Here is a 16156-nt window from a genome sequence, read left to right as displayed (position 1 = left end):
CTCTGGCTCACTCAGGCCTGGGGGAGGGTTGGGCATGGAGTGTGGGGCGAGCCTGCGGCGGCAGAGACCAGCGTGACATTGCACCAGCCTGAGGCACACCATGCATTCTCCTGGGGGAGTTGTCCCTGGATCCCGGGACCCTGGCAGTGGTGGGCTGCACTGGCTCCCCGGAAGGGGGCTGTGGATAGTGACCTGTGCTCGCACCCAGGCTTCTTGGTGGCAGCAGCAGCAGCCTTAGCGTCTCATGCCTGTCTCTGGGATCCGCGCTTTTAGCCGCGGCTCGTGCCTGTCTCTGGAGCTCATTTAAGCAGCGTTCTTAATCCCCTCTCCTCACGCACCAGGACACAAAGAGGGAAGAAAAAGTCTCTTGACTCATTTGCAGGTCTAGACTTTTTCCTGGACTCCCTCCTGGCTAGCCGTGGTGCACTAACCCCTTCATGCTGTGTTCTCGCTGCCAGTCGTCTCCCTGCGCTCTGACCGAAGCCCGAGCCTCAGCTCCTAGCCCCGCCCATCCCGGTGGGTGAGCAGGCAAGCCTATAGTGCTGGTGAGTGCTGGTCAGCACTGATCCTCTGTGCGGAAGTCTCTCCACTTTGCCCTCTGCACCCCTGTTGCTGTGCTCTCCTCCACAGTGCCGAAGCTTCCCCCCTCCGCCACCCGCAGTCTCTGCCCGCGAAGGTGCTTCTTGTGTGTGGAAACCTTTCCTCCTTCTCGGCTCCCTCCCACTGGTGCAGGTCCTGTCCCTATTCTTTTGTCTCTGTTTTTTTTTCTTTTGCCCTACCCAGGTATGTGGGGAGTTTCTTGCCTTTTGGGAGGTCTGAGATCTTCTGCCAGCATTCAGTAAGTGTTCTGTAGGAGTTGTTCCACGTGTAGATGTATTTCTGGTGTATGTGTGGGGAAGAAGGTGATCTCCACGTCTTACTATTCCGCCATCTCCCCAGAAGCCCCCCCTTTTTACTTGATGAGTTTGGCTAATGGTTTATCAATTTTGTTTACCTTCTCAAAGACCCAGCTTTTAGTTTTATTGATCTTTGCTATCGTTTCCTTCATTTCGTTTTCATTTATTTCTGATTTAATCTTTATGATTTCTTTCCTTCTGCTAACTTTGGGGATTTTTTGTTCTTCTTTCTCTAAATGCTTTAGGGGTAAAGTTAGGTTGTTTATTTGAGAGGTTTCTTGTTTATTAATTTAGGATTTTATTGCTATAAAGTTCCCTCTTAGAACTGCTTTTGCTGCACCTCAGAAGTTTTGGGTCAGTGAGTTTTCATTGTCATTTGTTTCTAGGTATTTTTTTATTTCCTCTTTGATTTCTTCAGTGATCTTCTGGTTATTAAGTACTGTATTGTTTAGCCACCATGTGCTTGTATGTTTTACAGATTTTTTCCTACAATTGATATTTAGTCTCATAGTGTTGTGGTCGGAAAAGATACTTGATATGATTTCAATTTTCTTAAATTTACCGAGGCTTGATTTGTGACCCAAGATATGATCTATCCTGGAGAAATTTCCATGAGCACTTGTGAAGAATGTGTATTCTTTTGTTGTTGGATGGAATGTCCTATAAATATCAATTAAGTCCATCTTGTTTAATGTGTCATTTAAAGCTTTTGTTTCCTTATTTATTTTCTTTTTGGATGATCTGTCCATTGGTGAAAGTAGGGTGTTAACGTCCCCTACTATGACTGTGTTACTGTTGATTTCCCCTTTTATGGATGTTAGTAATTGCCTTATGTACTGAGGTGCCCCTATGTTGGGTGCGTAAATATTTACAATTTTTATATCTTCTTCTTGGATCGATTCCTTGATCATTATGTAGTGTCCTTCTTTGTCTCTTGTAATAGTCTTTATTTTAAAGTCTATTTTGTCTGACATGAGTATTGCTACGCTAGCTTTCTTTTGATTTCCATTTGCATGGAATATCTTTTTCCATCCTGTTGCTTTCAGTCTTTATGTGTCCCTAGGTCTGAAATGGGTCTCATGTAGATAGCATATATACGGGTCTTCTTTTTGTATCCATTCAGCCTTTCTATGTGTTTTGGTGGGTGCATTTAATCTATTTACATTTAAGGTAATTATCGATATGTATGTTCCTATTCCCATTTTTTAAATTGTTTTGGGTTTGTTACTGTAGGTCTTTTCCTTCTCTTGTGTTTTTTGCCTAGAGAAGTTCCTTCAGCATTTGTTGTAAAGGTGGTTTGGTGGTGCTGAACTCTCTCAGCTTTTGCTTGCCTGTAATGATTTTAATTTCTCCATCAAATCTAAATGAGGTCCTTGCTGGGTAGTGTAATCTGGTTGTAGGTTTTTCTCCTTCATCACTTTAAATATGTCCTGCCACTCCCTTCTGGCTTGCAGAGTTTCTACTGAAAGATCAGCTGTTAACCTTATGGGGATTCCCTTGTGTGTTATTTGCTGTTTTTCCCTTGCTGCTTTTAATGTTTCCTTTGTATTTAATTTTTGATAGTTTAATTACTATGTGTCTTTGTGTGTTTCTCCTTGGATTTATCCTGAATGGGACCCTCTGTGCTTACTGGACTTGATTAACTATTTCCTTTCCCATGTTAGGGAAGTTTTGAACTATAATCTCTTCAAATATTTTTTCAGTCCCTTTGTTTATCGCTTCTTCTGCTTCCCCTAGAATTCGAATGTTGGTGCGTTTAATGTTGTCCCAGAGGTCTCTGAGACTGTCTTCAGTTCTTTTCATTCTTTTTTTCTTTTTTCTGCTCTGCAGTAGTTATTTCCACTATTTATCTTCCAGGTCACGTATCAGTTCTTCTACCTCAGTTATTGTGCTATTGATCCCTTCTTGAGAATTTTAAATTTCATTTATTTTGTTGTTCATCATTGTTTGTTTACTCTCTAGTTCTTCTAGGTCCTTGTTAAACGTTTCTTGTATTTTCTCCATTTTATTTCCAAGATTTTGGATAATGTTTACTATCATTATTCTGAATTCTTTTTCAGGTAGACCGCCTATTTCCTCTTCATTTGTTTGGTCTGGTGGGTTTTTGCCTTGGTCCTTCATTTGCTGTGTGTTTCTCTGTCTTCTCATTTTGCTTAATTTACTGTGTTTGGGGTCTCCTAATTGCAAGCTGCAGGTTCATAGTTCCCATTGTTTTTCATGTCTGTCCCCAGTGGCTAAGGTTGGTTCAGTGGGTTGTGTAGGCTTCCCAGTGGAGGGACTAGTGCCTGTGCTCTGGTGGATGAGGCTGGATCTTGTCTTTTTGGTGGGCAGGTCCACATCTGATGGTGTGTTTTGGGGTGTCTGTGGCATTATTATGATTTTAGGCAGCCTCTCTGCTAATGTGTTGGTTTGTGTTCCTGTCTTGCTAGTTGTTTGTCATAGGGTTTCAAGCACTGTAGCTTGCTGGTTGTTGAGTGAAGCTGGGTGCTGGTGTTGAGATGGAGATCTCTGGGAGCTTTTTACCATTTGATATTATGTGGAACTGGGAGGTCTCTTGTGGACCAGTGTCCTGAAGTTGGCTCTCCCACCTCAGAGGCACAGCCCTGACGCCTGCCTGCAGCACCAAGAGCCTTTCATCCACACAGCTCTGAATAAAAGGGGGAAAAATAGAAAGAATGAAAGAAAGAAGATAAAATAAAATAAAGTAAAATAAAATAGTTTTTAAAATGAAAAATAATTATTAAGGAAAAGAAATTAAAAAGTAAAAAAAAAAAATGGATGGACAGAACCCTAGGACAAATGGTAAAAGCAAATCTATACAGACAAAATCTCACACAGAAGCATAAACATACACCCTCACAAAAAGAGAAAGAGGGGAAAAATATATATCCTTGCTTCCAAAGTCCACCTCCTCAATTTCGGATGATTCGTTGTCTATTCAGGTATTCCTCAGATGCAGGGTACATGAAGTTGATTGTGGAGATTTAATCCGCTGCTCCTGAGGCTGCTGGGAGGAATTTCCCTTTCTCTTCTTTGTTCGCACAGCCTCCATTGTTCAGCTTTGGATTTGGACCCGTCTCTGCATGTAGGTCGCCTCAGGGCGTCTGTTCTTCGCTCAGACAGGACGGGGTTAAAGGAGCAGCTGATTCGGGGGCTCTGGCTCACTCAGGCCCAGGGGAGGGAGGGGTACGGATGCTGGGCGAGCCTGTGGTGGCAGAGGCTGGCGTGACGTTGCACCAGCCTGAGGTGTGCTGTGTGTTCTCCCAGAGAAGCTCTCCCTGGATCACGGGACCCTGGCAGTGGCGGGCTGCACAGGCTCCCAGGAGGGGAGATGTTGATAGTGACCTGTGCTTGCACACAGGCTTCTTGGTGGTGGCAGCAGCAGCCTTAGTGTCCCATGCCCGTTTCTGGGGTCTGCACTGATAGCTGCGACTTACACCCGTCTCTGGAGCCCCTTTAAGAGGTGCTCTTAATCCCCTTTCTCGTGCACCAGGAAACAGAGGGAAGAAAAAGTCTCTTGCCTCTTTGGCAGCTCCAGACTTTTTCCTGGACTCCTTCCCAGCTACCCGTGGCGCACTAGCCCCCTTCAGGCTGTGTTCATGCCACCAACCCCAGTCCTCTCCCTAGGATCTGACCTCCGAAGCCCGAGCCTCAGTTTCCAGCCCCGCCCACCCCAGCGGGTGAGCAGACAAACCCCTTGGGCTGGTGAGTGCTGGTTGACACTGATCCTCTGTGCGGGAATCTCTCTGCTTTGCCCCCCGCACCCCTGTTGCTGCGCTCTCCTCTGTGTCTCCAAAGCTTCCCCCCTCTGCCACCCACAGTCTCCACCCGTGAAGTAGCTTCCTAGTGGGTGGAAACCTTTCCTCCTTCACAGCTCCCTCCCACTGGTGCAGGTCCCGTCCGTATTCTTTGTCTGTGTTTTTTTCTTTTGCCCTACCCAGGTATGTGGGGAATTTCTTGCCTTTTGGGAGGTCTTACTTCTTCTGCCAGCATTCCGTAGGTGTTCTATAGGATCTGTTCCACATATAGATGTATTTCTGATGTATTTGTGGAGAGGAAGGTGATCTCCGCATCTTACTTTTCCGCCATCTTGAAGCTTCTCTAGGTTTTCTTTTTTTACTTTTAGGGTTTTGGAACGATTGTTGAACAGACAGTTTATTAATTTATCTAATTTAAGGTAAATTAACTTCAATTCAGTAATTAAATATTCACCCATGTTGTTAGCATGTAACTGATTCAGCACTCCTTTTTGAACATGAGAGAGCAGGTAAGTATTTTGGCATAGCTTATCAATGTTTTTCTCTAAGTTTTGTTTCTAATTCCTGATCACACATGACTCTAGGGTATATATTTTTTGTCAACCAAATTTGAATGTATTCAAGGATCACCCATTACACATTGTTGGCATTGACAATTTCGCAAAAGGACTGACATTCGTTTTACCAGCATGTTTTACGTGATTCCTAAGACCTGTAGGCAATGATACCAATAATACTTCTGGACCACACCAGTAAATTAAACCTACCCTGCCATAGAAATTACACAGCCTGAGATGGCTGACATTTGAAGATTAGAAATTTGCTTTCTAAACCTTCTTTACTCTCTACTTAAGTAGACAATCAACAGATTTCTTCCCCTGAAATATAAACGATTCATTCCTTAGTAGACTTGATACCATAAAAATTCAAAAAAAAATTAAAAGTATAATCAGGAAATTCCCTGTCTGTCCAGTGGTTAAGACTCTATTCTCTCACTGCTGAGGGCACCACAAAAAAGTATAATCGCAATAAAACATTTATCTAGGTTGTGAAATATTACCTTAGTTTGTGTGTAATGTACTATTGCTCTTTAACATAAGATCAAAACCATAGTGATGGTACATTTTATGTGATATTTTTTAGTGATGTTAAAGTTGTCAATTTCCAATACACTATCCAAAAAAGTACTATTGGCACCAGATCAGTTTATTAGATTCAGTTTTACTCACTTGGGAGTTTTCAATCAACAGTTCTTCAAAATAATTCCCTGTTCAATTAATCTGTTTTGGAAAATTGTTATGCCCTGTGAAGGGAGAAATCTGTTTACTGAATTTTGAAAGGAAAATATTCATATAGGAAACCAAAACGTTCTGGTTTTTATTGAATGAAAGATATTTGTTTAGAAAAACTAAGAAATTAATGTTGAAACAATACTATTTATTGTACAATACATACATACTAATCTATGGACCTTTTAAGAATTCTATCAATTTTTATAGGAATACACTTTTTCTTCTCTAGGAGGATCCCACATTCCACTTAGTTGTCATGTCTTCTGTGTCTCCTCTGACCTGTGACAGTTCCTCCATCTTTACCTGTCTTTCATGAACTGCTCATGATTAGGTTGAGATTATGTATTTTTGTATGAACACCACAGAGTTGACATATCCATCTCAATTCATCATATGTCTTACACTGGTCATGTTAACTTTGATCATTTGGTTAAGGTGATGTCTGAGAGATTTCTACACTGTATAGTTACTATCCACCCCCTTCTACCTAATAATATCTTATGGGAGAGGTACTTTGAAATTATGCAGATATTCTGTTCCTCATTATACTTTTGCCCATTGATTTTAACATCCATCTAAGATTCTTGCTTGCAACAATTATTACTGTGATGTTTACCTAAGTGATTTTTTTTATTTCCCTCATTTCTTCTACATGTATTGATTAAAATTCATCTAAAAGGAAGAGTCACTTCTTCTTTCTCATTTATTTGTTTATTTATCCAATCATTGTTTTACACAATTATGGACAGAGGAATATTTATTTTATGCTATGGGTTATAATCCAATAGTATCATTATTTATTTTGTTGTTCAGATTGTTCTAGTTTGGGCCATTGGGATCTCCTTCAGCCTGGCTCCTCTGTACCATTGACATGCCTTCTTCCTTTATTGAGCACTTCATTACTTTCTGGGACAACAAGATGCTACACACTCATTTTTTATATTCCCTGCCCCAGCCCTGGAATCAGGAATTTCTCCCTGGAGTCTCAGCTCCTTTTATTAGAGAATGGTAATTAGAAACCAAGATCTGAAAACTATGTATACTCATTGCTACTGGGATTCACTGCTTCTAGGTGCTCCTTGGCACACAGCTCTATAATTATTTCAGTGTCTATCCATCTGTATACATATTAAACAAAACACGAGTTCATTTTGATGTCTCCGACTTTCATCCCCAATTCCAATCCAACACAACAGGGTTCATTCTAGCCCTCCCCCTTTTCTTATTTGTACCTTCTTTCTCTCACAATGAGAAACCTGGCTCTCATTATCCACAATCCTATATATACATAAAGTAGTTTCAGTCTATTTCTGGACTTTATATTTTATTGTATAGATTATTTTTTAAAAGTCCAATTGATAACATAAGAATAAGAATGGTTTACTTTACAATAGGATTAGTATAGGAAAATAAGATTGGAGAAAGCCTCCATCTTGACTGCATGAATCACATAGACAAATGTCCTATGTGTTATGGACTCTATTCTCTCCTTTACATGCAGTGGGCTAACTGTTAAGTCCCTTTCTGGGTTCACAGGAAAACAATATGGGGAGTTTCCTTGCTGTGTCACTCATCTACATGGTAATCAGCCTACCAGTAAGATTGATGCTAACTTATCACAATAACAATAACAGCTAACAAACACACATGATTTCCTGTGCAAAGCACTATGCTAATAATTCTTCATGCATTTAACCTTCACAATAGTCCCCAGTCATGCAAGAATATAATATTATCTTTCCAATTTTCAGACAAGGAAAGTGAGGCTCAGGGAGGTAATATGCTCAAGATCACACAGCAGAAATGGTCACACAGGTCTTTTTGATTCTAATATCAGCACTCAACCACTATTTTATATTGCCTCACTACAGTAAAGCATACTGGTAGGTTGAGTGCATTTGGACATAGTTTGGTCACAAATCTCATGCCAGGTTTCCTAGTATGGAACAATGCACTCCTTAATTTCTTAAATATATGGCAAATATCTGATACCACAAGTTTGTCAGCCTGCATCCTCCAATCAGGGAGAATCTGATTCTACAAGAAATACACATTCTCTCTCAGAAAGTTATCGAAAGTCTAGTCATTTCTTTTTCCCAAAGCTCTTTGCAGCCTTGAGGGGAAATGAAATGCTCTTGTCTTCTGTTATTTTATAAGGGCTGTGGAGTATCTGTGAAAATCTAACAAACAGTTAAAACTAATAAAGAGGTTTGTACCTCAACTTTTAGCATTTTTCCTAAAAGCTATATAAAACTTGCAATAGCAGGTGTTTTAGAGGAACACAAAACCTCAGAATTATGAAGACAGAGAGAGATGATTTAGGCAGGGTTAAAGTTCAAAACTTGTGAGTTGAAATAATTTCTTGTTAAATCTTCATGTAGCTAAAACCATAAACTCACAAACCACAAAAAGTTATACTTGTTAGTACATTTTTAAATATAATCCACCCATAGCATTGACTGTCCAACTTTTTATCCTACACCACTCCTTTGCTACAGGAAATCTACCAAATCATTGCTTTGGGGCAGCAGCTTCCACAGGGTAGTCTGCTTTTTCAAAAGCCATCCAGTGGTCCTACAATTCCAACAGAAACAATACAGTCTTTTTTTGGCATCTCTAGATCTGGTTACAACTATGGCAATCAACCTATAGACTTGTAGCAGGCAAAGAAAGTTATTGGAGCCTCATATCAGGTTGTCCATGCTGTGGATCCATCCAGATGCAGATTTACTGTGAAGCTAATAAAGTTGAAGCTCCAGGGCCCCTCACTTGCATAGGTGCTTTCCAAGGCTGTGAGAGGCACCTTAGCAATGTGTTCACATGTTCACATGCTTGTGTAAAATTTGCAAGTAAACTGCACATATTATTTTTCTTAAATAGGGAATGCCATGTTATATACATTTCAGGCCCTACAAAACTAGACCTATTCTGTGTCTACCATATCACAAGCATGCTCTAGCTCCTAAGTAGTTAGAACCCTGTGGACTGGGTTCCAAATAGACACTATTTTACCATATCCTGCTTAGAGTGAATAACCTTAGTTACCTGAAGTGTGACTCTCCAGCTTGTAGCTCTGAGTTTGTCAGAATACACAGGAAAGAAAAAAATCTTCTTTTTGCATTTGATAAATTATTTTCTTCATTTGACTGCTTTGAAGGCAACTGTAGGTTGTTTTCTGCCCTTTGGAGTCACAGGGAGAGAAATGGCTCATGCAAATAGCTCTCTATTTCACGATTTTCCCTATTTTTAAGCTGTTTCCCTACCAACAGGAAGGGTCATGAACCTGGCCCAAGCTTTGCTTTCTTTTCTGTCCTAGTTATCAGTATTTAATCATGTTCTACATTGAGATGAATGCATTTAGTAGCCTTCATGCAAGGCTAAATTTAGCACAGCAACACACACCAGTGTTCCAATCTAATCTTGAAGCAAGGCCCACATTATTTACCTCCTATTCTGTGAGCAGTGCTTCTAGAAAATTTTTCCATGCAAAGAACTTACATCAGTACTCAATATCTACAATGATGAACAGAATAGTACCTGAACATATGCCTCATAATAAAATTACTTATAATGATCAGAATTTTGGGCTTTCATTTTGTTAAGGCTTCCGAACTACCTGCTTCAGTAACAAAAAAAAATACTTCTTGAATATTCACCGGCTGCATGATATTATAGTAGGTGCTCCCATGATTTGATGCTGTTTAAGAAAAAATGGGCCTCCAATTCTTTGGGTAGCCCTAATCAAGAGTTAGAGCTTCGTATGGCCAAGGTTAGGTCAGAAGAGACAATACAATAAAATCAGAATTGAAAATTTCTCTTTAAAAGTTGACTGAAACAAAATAAAGAATTGGGATGTTGAATTATAAACCATTGTATATATAATATAAGAATGTGGGGTTTCCCTGGTGGTGCAGTGGTTGAGTCTGCCTGCCGATGAAGGGGACATGGGTTCGTGCCCTGGTCCGGGAGGATCCCACATGTCGCGGAGCAGCTGGAGCGGCTGGGCCCGTGAGCCATGGCCGCTAAGCCTGCGCGTCCGGAGCAACGGGAGAGGCCACAACAGTGAGAGGACCGCGTACTGCAAAAAAAAAAAAAAAAAGGAATGAATGACTCCATGCTGATATAAAAATTATTTAATAAGTAAACAAATGGGAGAGAAGAGAAAGCTCATATCTACTAGTAGATTTTCAGCTAGCAAATGTAGAAAAAATGATGGAAATAGAAAACCACTATCTGCCAAACACCACAATAATAACATAGTTTCAAAGCATCCCCCCCAACAAGGTAATTATCGGTTATCCAAATAAAAAATAATAAATTTAGAGTGGAGAAATCCTCAACCAAATGATCAAAGTTAACAATATCACCAGTAATGGGACAAAAGGACATGATATGATTCCTGATATGATCCACCGAGAAGCATGCATTACTTCTATGCTATTTCCACCAAAATGTATAAATTGATCAAAAACCTAAATTGAGGACCATTCTACAAAAAAACTGCCAGTACTTTTTAAAGTTTTCAAGGCTCAGAAAGACAACGAAAGACTAAGACAGGTTACAGTTTAAAAGAGACTTATGAGACATGACAACTACAAATGTAACATGTGTTCTTTTTTTTCTATTAACATCTTAATTGGAGTATAACTGATTTATAATGGTGGGTTAGTTTCTACTTTATAACAAAGCAAATCAGCTATACATATACATATATCCCCGTATCTCCTCATTCTTGTGTCTCCCTCCCACCCTCCCTATCTCACCCCTCTAGGTGGTCACAAAGCACAGAGCTGATCTCCCTGTGCTATGCGGCTGCTTCTCACTAGCTATTTTACATTTGGTAGTGTATATAGCTATCTATTTTACATTTGGTAGTATATATTTGTCAATACTACTCTCTCACTTCATCCCAGGTTATGCTTCCCCCTCCCTGTATCCTCAAGTCCATTCTCTACCTCTGCACCTTTATTCCTGTCCTGCCCCTAGTTTCTTCAGAACGATTTTTTTTAAATTCCAAATATATGTGTTAGCATACGGTATTTGTTTTTCCCCCTCTGACTTACTTCACTCAGTATGACAGTCTCTAAGTCCATCCACCTCACTACAAATAACTCAATTTCATTACTTTGTATGGCTGAGTAACATTCCATTGTATATATGTGCCACATCTTCCTTATCCATTCATCTGTCGATGGACTTATGTTGCTTCTATGTCCTGGCTATTGTAAATAGAGCTGCAATGAACATTGTGGTACATGACTCTTTTGAATTATGGTTTTCTCAGGGTATACACCCAGTAGTGGGATTTCTGGGTCATATGGTAGTTCTATTTTAGTTTTTTAAGGAACCTCCATACTGTTCTCCATAGTGGCTGTATCAATTTATATCCCACCAACAGTGCAAGAGGGTTCCCTTTTCTCCACACCCTCTCCAGCACTTATTGTTTCTAGATTTTTTGATGATAGGTGTTCTGACGGGTGTGAGGTGATAGCTCATTGTAGTTTTGTTTTCCATTTCTCTACTGATTAGTGATGTTGAGCACCCTTTCATGTGTTTGTTGGCAATCTGTATATCTTCTTTGGAGAAATGTCTATTTAGGTATTCTGCCCATTTTTGGATTGAGTTCTTTGTTTTTTTGATAATGAGCTGCATGAGCTGCTTGTAAATTTTGGAGATTAATCCTTTGTCAGTTGCTTCATTTGCAAATATTTTCTCCCATTCTGAGGATTGTCTTTTGGTCTTGTTTATGGTTTCCTTTACAGTGCAAAAGCTTTTAAGTTTCATTAGGTCCCATTTGTTTATTTTTGTTTTTATTTCCATTTCTCTAGGAGGGGGTTCAAAAGGGATCTTCCTGTGATATATGTCATAGAGTGTTCCGCCTATGTTTTCCTCTAAGAATTCAATAGTGTCTGGCCTTACATTTAGATATTTAATCCATTTTGAGTTTATTTTTGTGCATGGTGTTAGGGAGGGTTCTAATTTCATTCTTTTACATGTAGCTCTCCAGTTTTCCCAGCACCACTTATGAAGAGACTGTCTTTTCTGCATTGTATATTCTTGCCTCCTTTATCAAAAATAAGGTGACCATATGTGCATGTGTTAATCTCTGGGTTTTCTATCCTGTTCCATTGATCTATATTCCTGTTTTTGTGCCAATACCATACTGTCTTGTTTGCTGTAGCTTTGTAATGTAGTCTGAAATCCAGGAGCCTGATTCCTCCAGCTCCATTTTGGTTTCTCAAGATTGCTTTGGCTATTTTGGGTCTTTTGTGTTTCCATACAGATTCTGAAATATTTTTTTCTAGTTCTGTGAAAAATATCATTTGTAGTTTGATAGGGATTGCTCTGAATCTGTAGATTGCTTTGGGTAGAATAGTCATTTGCACAATGTTGATTCTTCCAATTCAAGAACATGGTATATCTCTCTTTCTGTTTATATCATCTTTCATTTCTTTCATCAGTGTCTTATAGTTTTCTGCATACAGGTCTTTTTTCTCCTTAGGTAGGTTTATCCTTAGGTATTTTTTTCTTTTTGTTGCAGTGGTAAATTGGAGTGTTTCCTTAATTTCCCTTTCAGATTTTTCATCATTAGCATAGAGGAGTGCAAGCGATTTCTGTTCATTAACTTTGTATCCTGCTGCTTTACCAAATTCATTGATAAGTTCTAGTAGTTTTCTAGTAACATCTATATGATTCTCTGTGTATTGTATCATGTTATCTGCACACAGTGACAGCTTTATTTCTTCTTTTCCAATTTAGATTCCTTTTATTTCTTTTAGTTCTCTGATTTCTGTGACTAAAACTTCCAAAACTATGTTGAATAATAATGGTGAGAGTAGACAGCCTTGTCTTGTTCCTGATCTTAGAGGAAATGGTTTCAGTTTTTGACCATTGAGAATGATGTTGACTGTGGGTTTGTCATATATGGCCTTTATTATGTTGAGATAAGTTCCCTCTATGCCTACTTTCTGCAGGGTTTTTATCATAAATGAGTGTTGAAATTTGTTTAAAGATTTTTTTGCATTTATTGAGATGATCATATGGTTTTTGTCCTTCAATTTGTTAATATGGTGCATTGTATTGATTGATTTGCATATATTGTAGAATCCTTGCATTCCTGGGATAAACCCCACCTGGTCATGGTGTATGATCCTTTTAATGTGCTGTTGAATTCTGTTTGCTAGTATTTTGTTGAGAATATTTGCACCTATGTTCATCAGTGATATTGGCATCTAGTTTTCTTCCTTTGTGACATCTTTGTCTGGTTTTGGTAACAGGGTGATGGTGGCCTCATAGTATGAGTTTGGGAGTGTTCCTCCCTATGCTAGAATTTGGAAGATTTTGAGAAGGATACTTATTAGCTCTTCTCTAAATGTTTGATGGAATTCGCCTGTGAAGCCATATCTTCCTGGGCTGTTGTGTGTTGGAAGATTTTAATCACAGTCTCAATTTCAGTGCTTGTTATTGGTCTGTTTATATTTTCTATTTCTTTCTGGTTCAGTCTCCAAAGGCTGTGCTTTTCTAAGAATTTGTATATTTCTTCCAAGTTGTCCATTTTATTGGCATTGAGTTGCTTGTAGTAATCTCTCATTATCCTTTGTATTTCTGCAGTGTCAGTTGTTACGTCTGCTTTTACATTTCTAATTCTGTTGATTTGAGTCTTCACCCTTTTATTTGGTGAGCCTGTCTAATGGTTTATCAGTTTTGTTTATCTTCTCAAAGAACCATCTTTTAGTTCTATTGATTTTTGCTATCGTTTCCTTCATTCCTTTTTCATCTATTTCTGATCTGATCTTAATGATTTCTTTCCTACTGCTAACTTTGGGTTTTTTTTGTTCTTCTTGCTCTTATTGCTTTAGGTAAAGGTTAGATTGTTTATTTGAGATGTTTCTTTTTTCTTGAGGTACGATTGTATTTTTATAACCTTCCCTCTTAGAACTACTTTTGGTGAATCCCATAGGTTTTGGGTCATCATGCTTTCATTGTCATTTGTTTCTAGGTGTTTTTTGATTTCCTCTTTAATTTCTTAAGTGATCACTTGGTTATTAGATACTGCACTGTTTATCCTCCATTTGTTTGTGTTTCTTCCAGTTTTTTTTTCATGTAATTGATATCTAGTCTCATAGCGTGGTGGTCGGAAGGGATGCTTAATATGATTTAAATTTTCTGAAATTAACCAAGGCTTGATTTGTGACCCAAGATATAGTCTGTCCTGGAGAATGTCCCATGAGCACTTGAGAAGAAAGTGTATTCTGTTGTTTTTGGATGGAATGTCCTATAAATATCAATTAAGTCCACTGTGTTTAATGTATCATTTAAAGCCTCTGTTTCCTTATTTATTTCCATTTTGGATGATCTGGCTATTGGTGAAAGTGGGGTGTTAAAGTCCCCTACTATTATTGTCTATTATTGTGTTACTGTCAATTTCTCCTTTTATGGCTATTAGCATTTACCTTAGGTATTGAGGTGCTCCTATGTTGTGTGCATAAATATTTACAATTGTTATATATTCTACTTGGATTGATCCCTTGATAATTATGTAGTGTCCTTCTTTGTCTGTTGTAATAGTTTTTATTTTAAAGTCTATTTTGTCTGGTATGGGAATTGCTACTCCAGCTTTCTTCTGATTTCCATTTGCATGGAATATCTTTTCCCCTCCCCTCACTTTCAGTCTGTATGTGTCCCTAGGTCTAAAGTGGGTCTCTTGTAGACAGCATATATATGGGTCTTGCTTTTGTATCCAATCAGCCAGTCTATGTCTTTTGGTTGGAGCACTTATTCCATTTATATATAAGGTAATTATCAATATGTATATTCCTATTCCCACTTTCTTAATTGTTTTGGGTTTGTTATTGTATGTATTTTCCTTCTCTTGTGTTTGCTGCCTAGAGAAGTGCCTTTATCATTTGTTGTAGAGCTGGTTTGGTGCTGCTGAATTCTCTTACCTTTCGCTTGTTTGTCAAAGTTATAATTTCTCTGTTGAATCTGAATGAGATCCTTGATAGGTAGAGTAATCTTGGTTGTAGGTTTTTCCATTTCTTCACTTTAAATATGTCCTGCCACTCCCTTGTGGCTTTCAAAGTTTCTGCTGAAAGATCAGCTGTTAACCTTATGAGGATACCCTTGTGTGTTATTTGTTGTTTTTCCTTTGCTGCTTTTAATATTTTTTCTTTGTATTTAATTTTTGATAGTTTGATAAATACGTGTCTTGGCATGTTTCTCCTTGGATTTATCCTGTATGGGACTCTCTGTGCTTTCTGGACTTGATTGACTATTTCCTTTGCCATGTTAGGAAAGTTTTCAACCATAATCTCTTCAAATGTTTTTTCAGTCCCTTTCTTTTTCTCTTCTTCTTGTGGGACCCTTATAATTCGAATGTTGTTGCATTTAACATTGTCCCAGAGGTTTCTGAGACTGTCCTCAGTTCTTTTCACTCTTTTTTCTTTATTCTGCTCTGCAGTAGTTATTTCCACTTTATCTTCCAGGTCACTTATCCGTTCTTCTGCCTCAGTTATTCTGCTATTGATTCCTTGTAGAGAATTTTTAATTTCATTTATTGTGTTGTTCCTCATTGTTTGTTTGCTCTTTAATTCTTCTAGGTCCTTGTTAAACGTTTCTTGTATTTTCTCTATTCTATTTCCGAGATTTTGTATTATCTTTATGATCATTTGTCTGAATTCTATTTCAGGTAGACTGCCTATTTCCTCTTCATTTATTTGCTCTGGTGGGTTTTTACCTTGCTCCTTCATTTGTTGTGTGTTTCTCTGTATTCTTATTTTGCTTAACTCACTGTGTTGGGGTCTCCTTTTTGCAGGCTAAAGGTTCATAGTTCCTGTTGTTTTTGGTGTCTGCCCCGGTGGTTGAGGTTGGTTCAGTGTGTTGTGTAGGCTTCCTGTGGAGGGGACTGGCACTTGTGTTTTCATGGATGAGGCTGGATCTTGTCTTTCTGGTGGAGGGACCATAGCCGTCTGTGTGTTTTGGGGTGTCTGTAACTTTTTATTATTTTAGGTAGCCTCTGTTAATGGGTGGGGTTGTGTTCCTGTTTTGCTAGCTGTTTGGCAAAGGGTGTCCAACCCTGTAGCTTGCTGGTCATTGAGAGGAGATGGGTCTTTGTTTTGAGATGGAGATCTCTGGGAGAACTTTAGACGTTTAATATTACATGGAGCCAGGAAGTCTCTGGTGGACCAATGTTCTGAACTCGACTCTCCCA

This window comes from Delphinus delphis, chromosome X, assembly GCF_949987515.2.
Source record: "Delphinus delphis chromosome X, mDelDel1.2, whole genome shotgun sequence".
Taxonomy (NCBI): domain Eukaryota; kingdom Metazoa; phylum Chordata; class Mammalia; order Artiodactyla; family Delphinidae; genus Delphinus; species Delphinus delphis.
Note: the sequence above shows the minus strand (reverse complement) of the source record.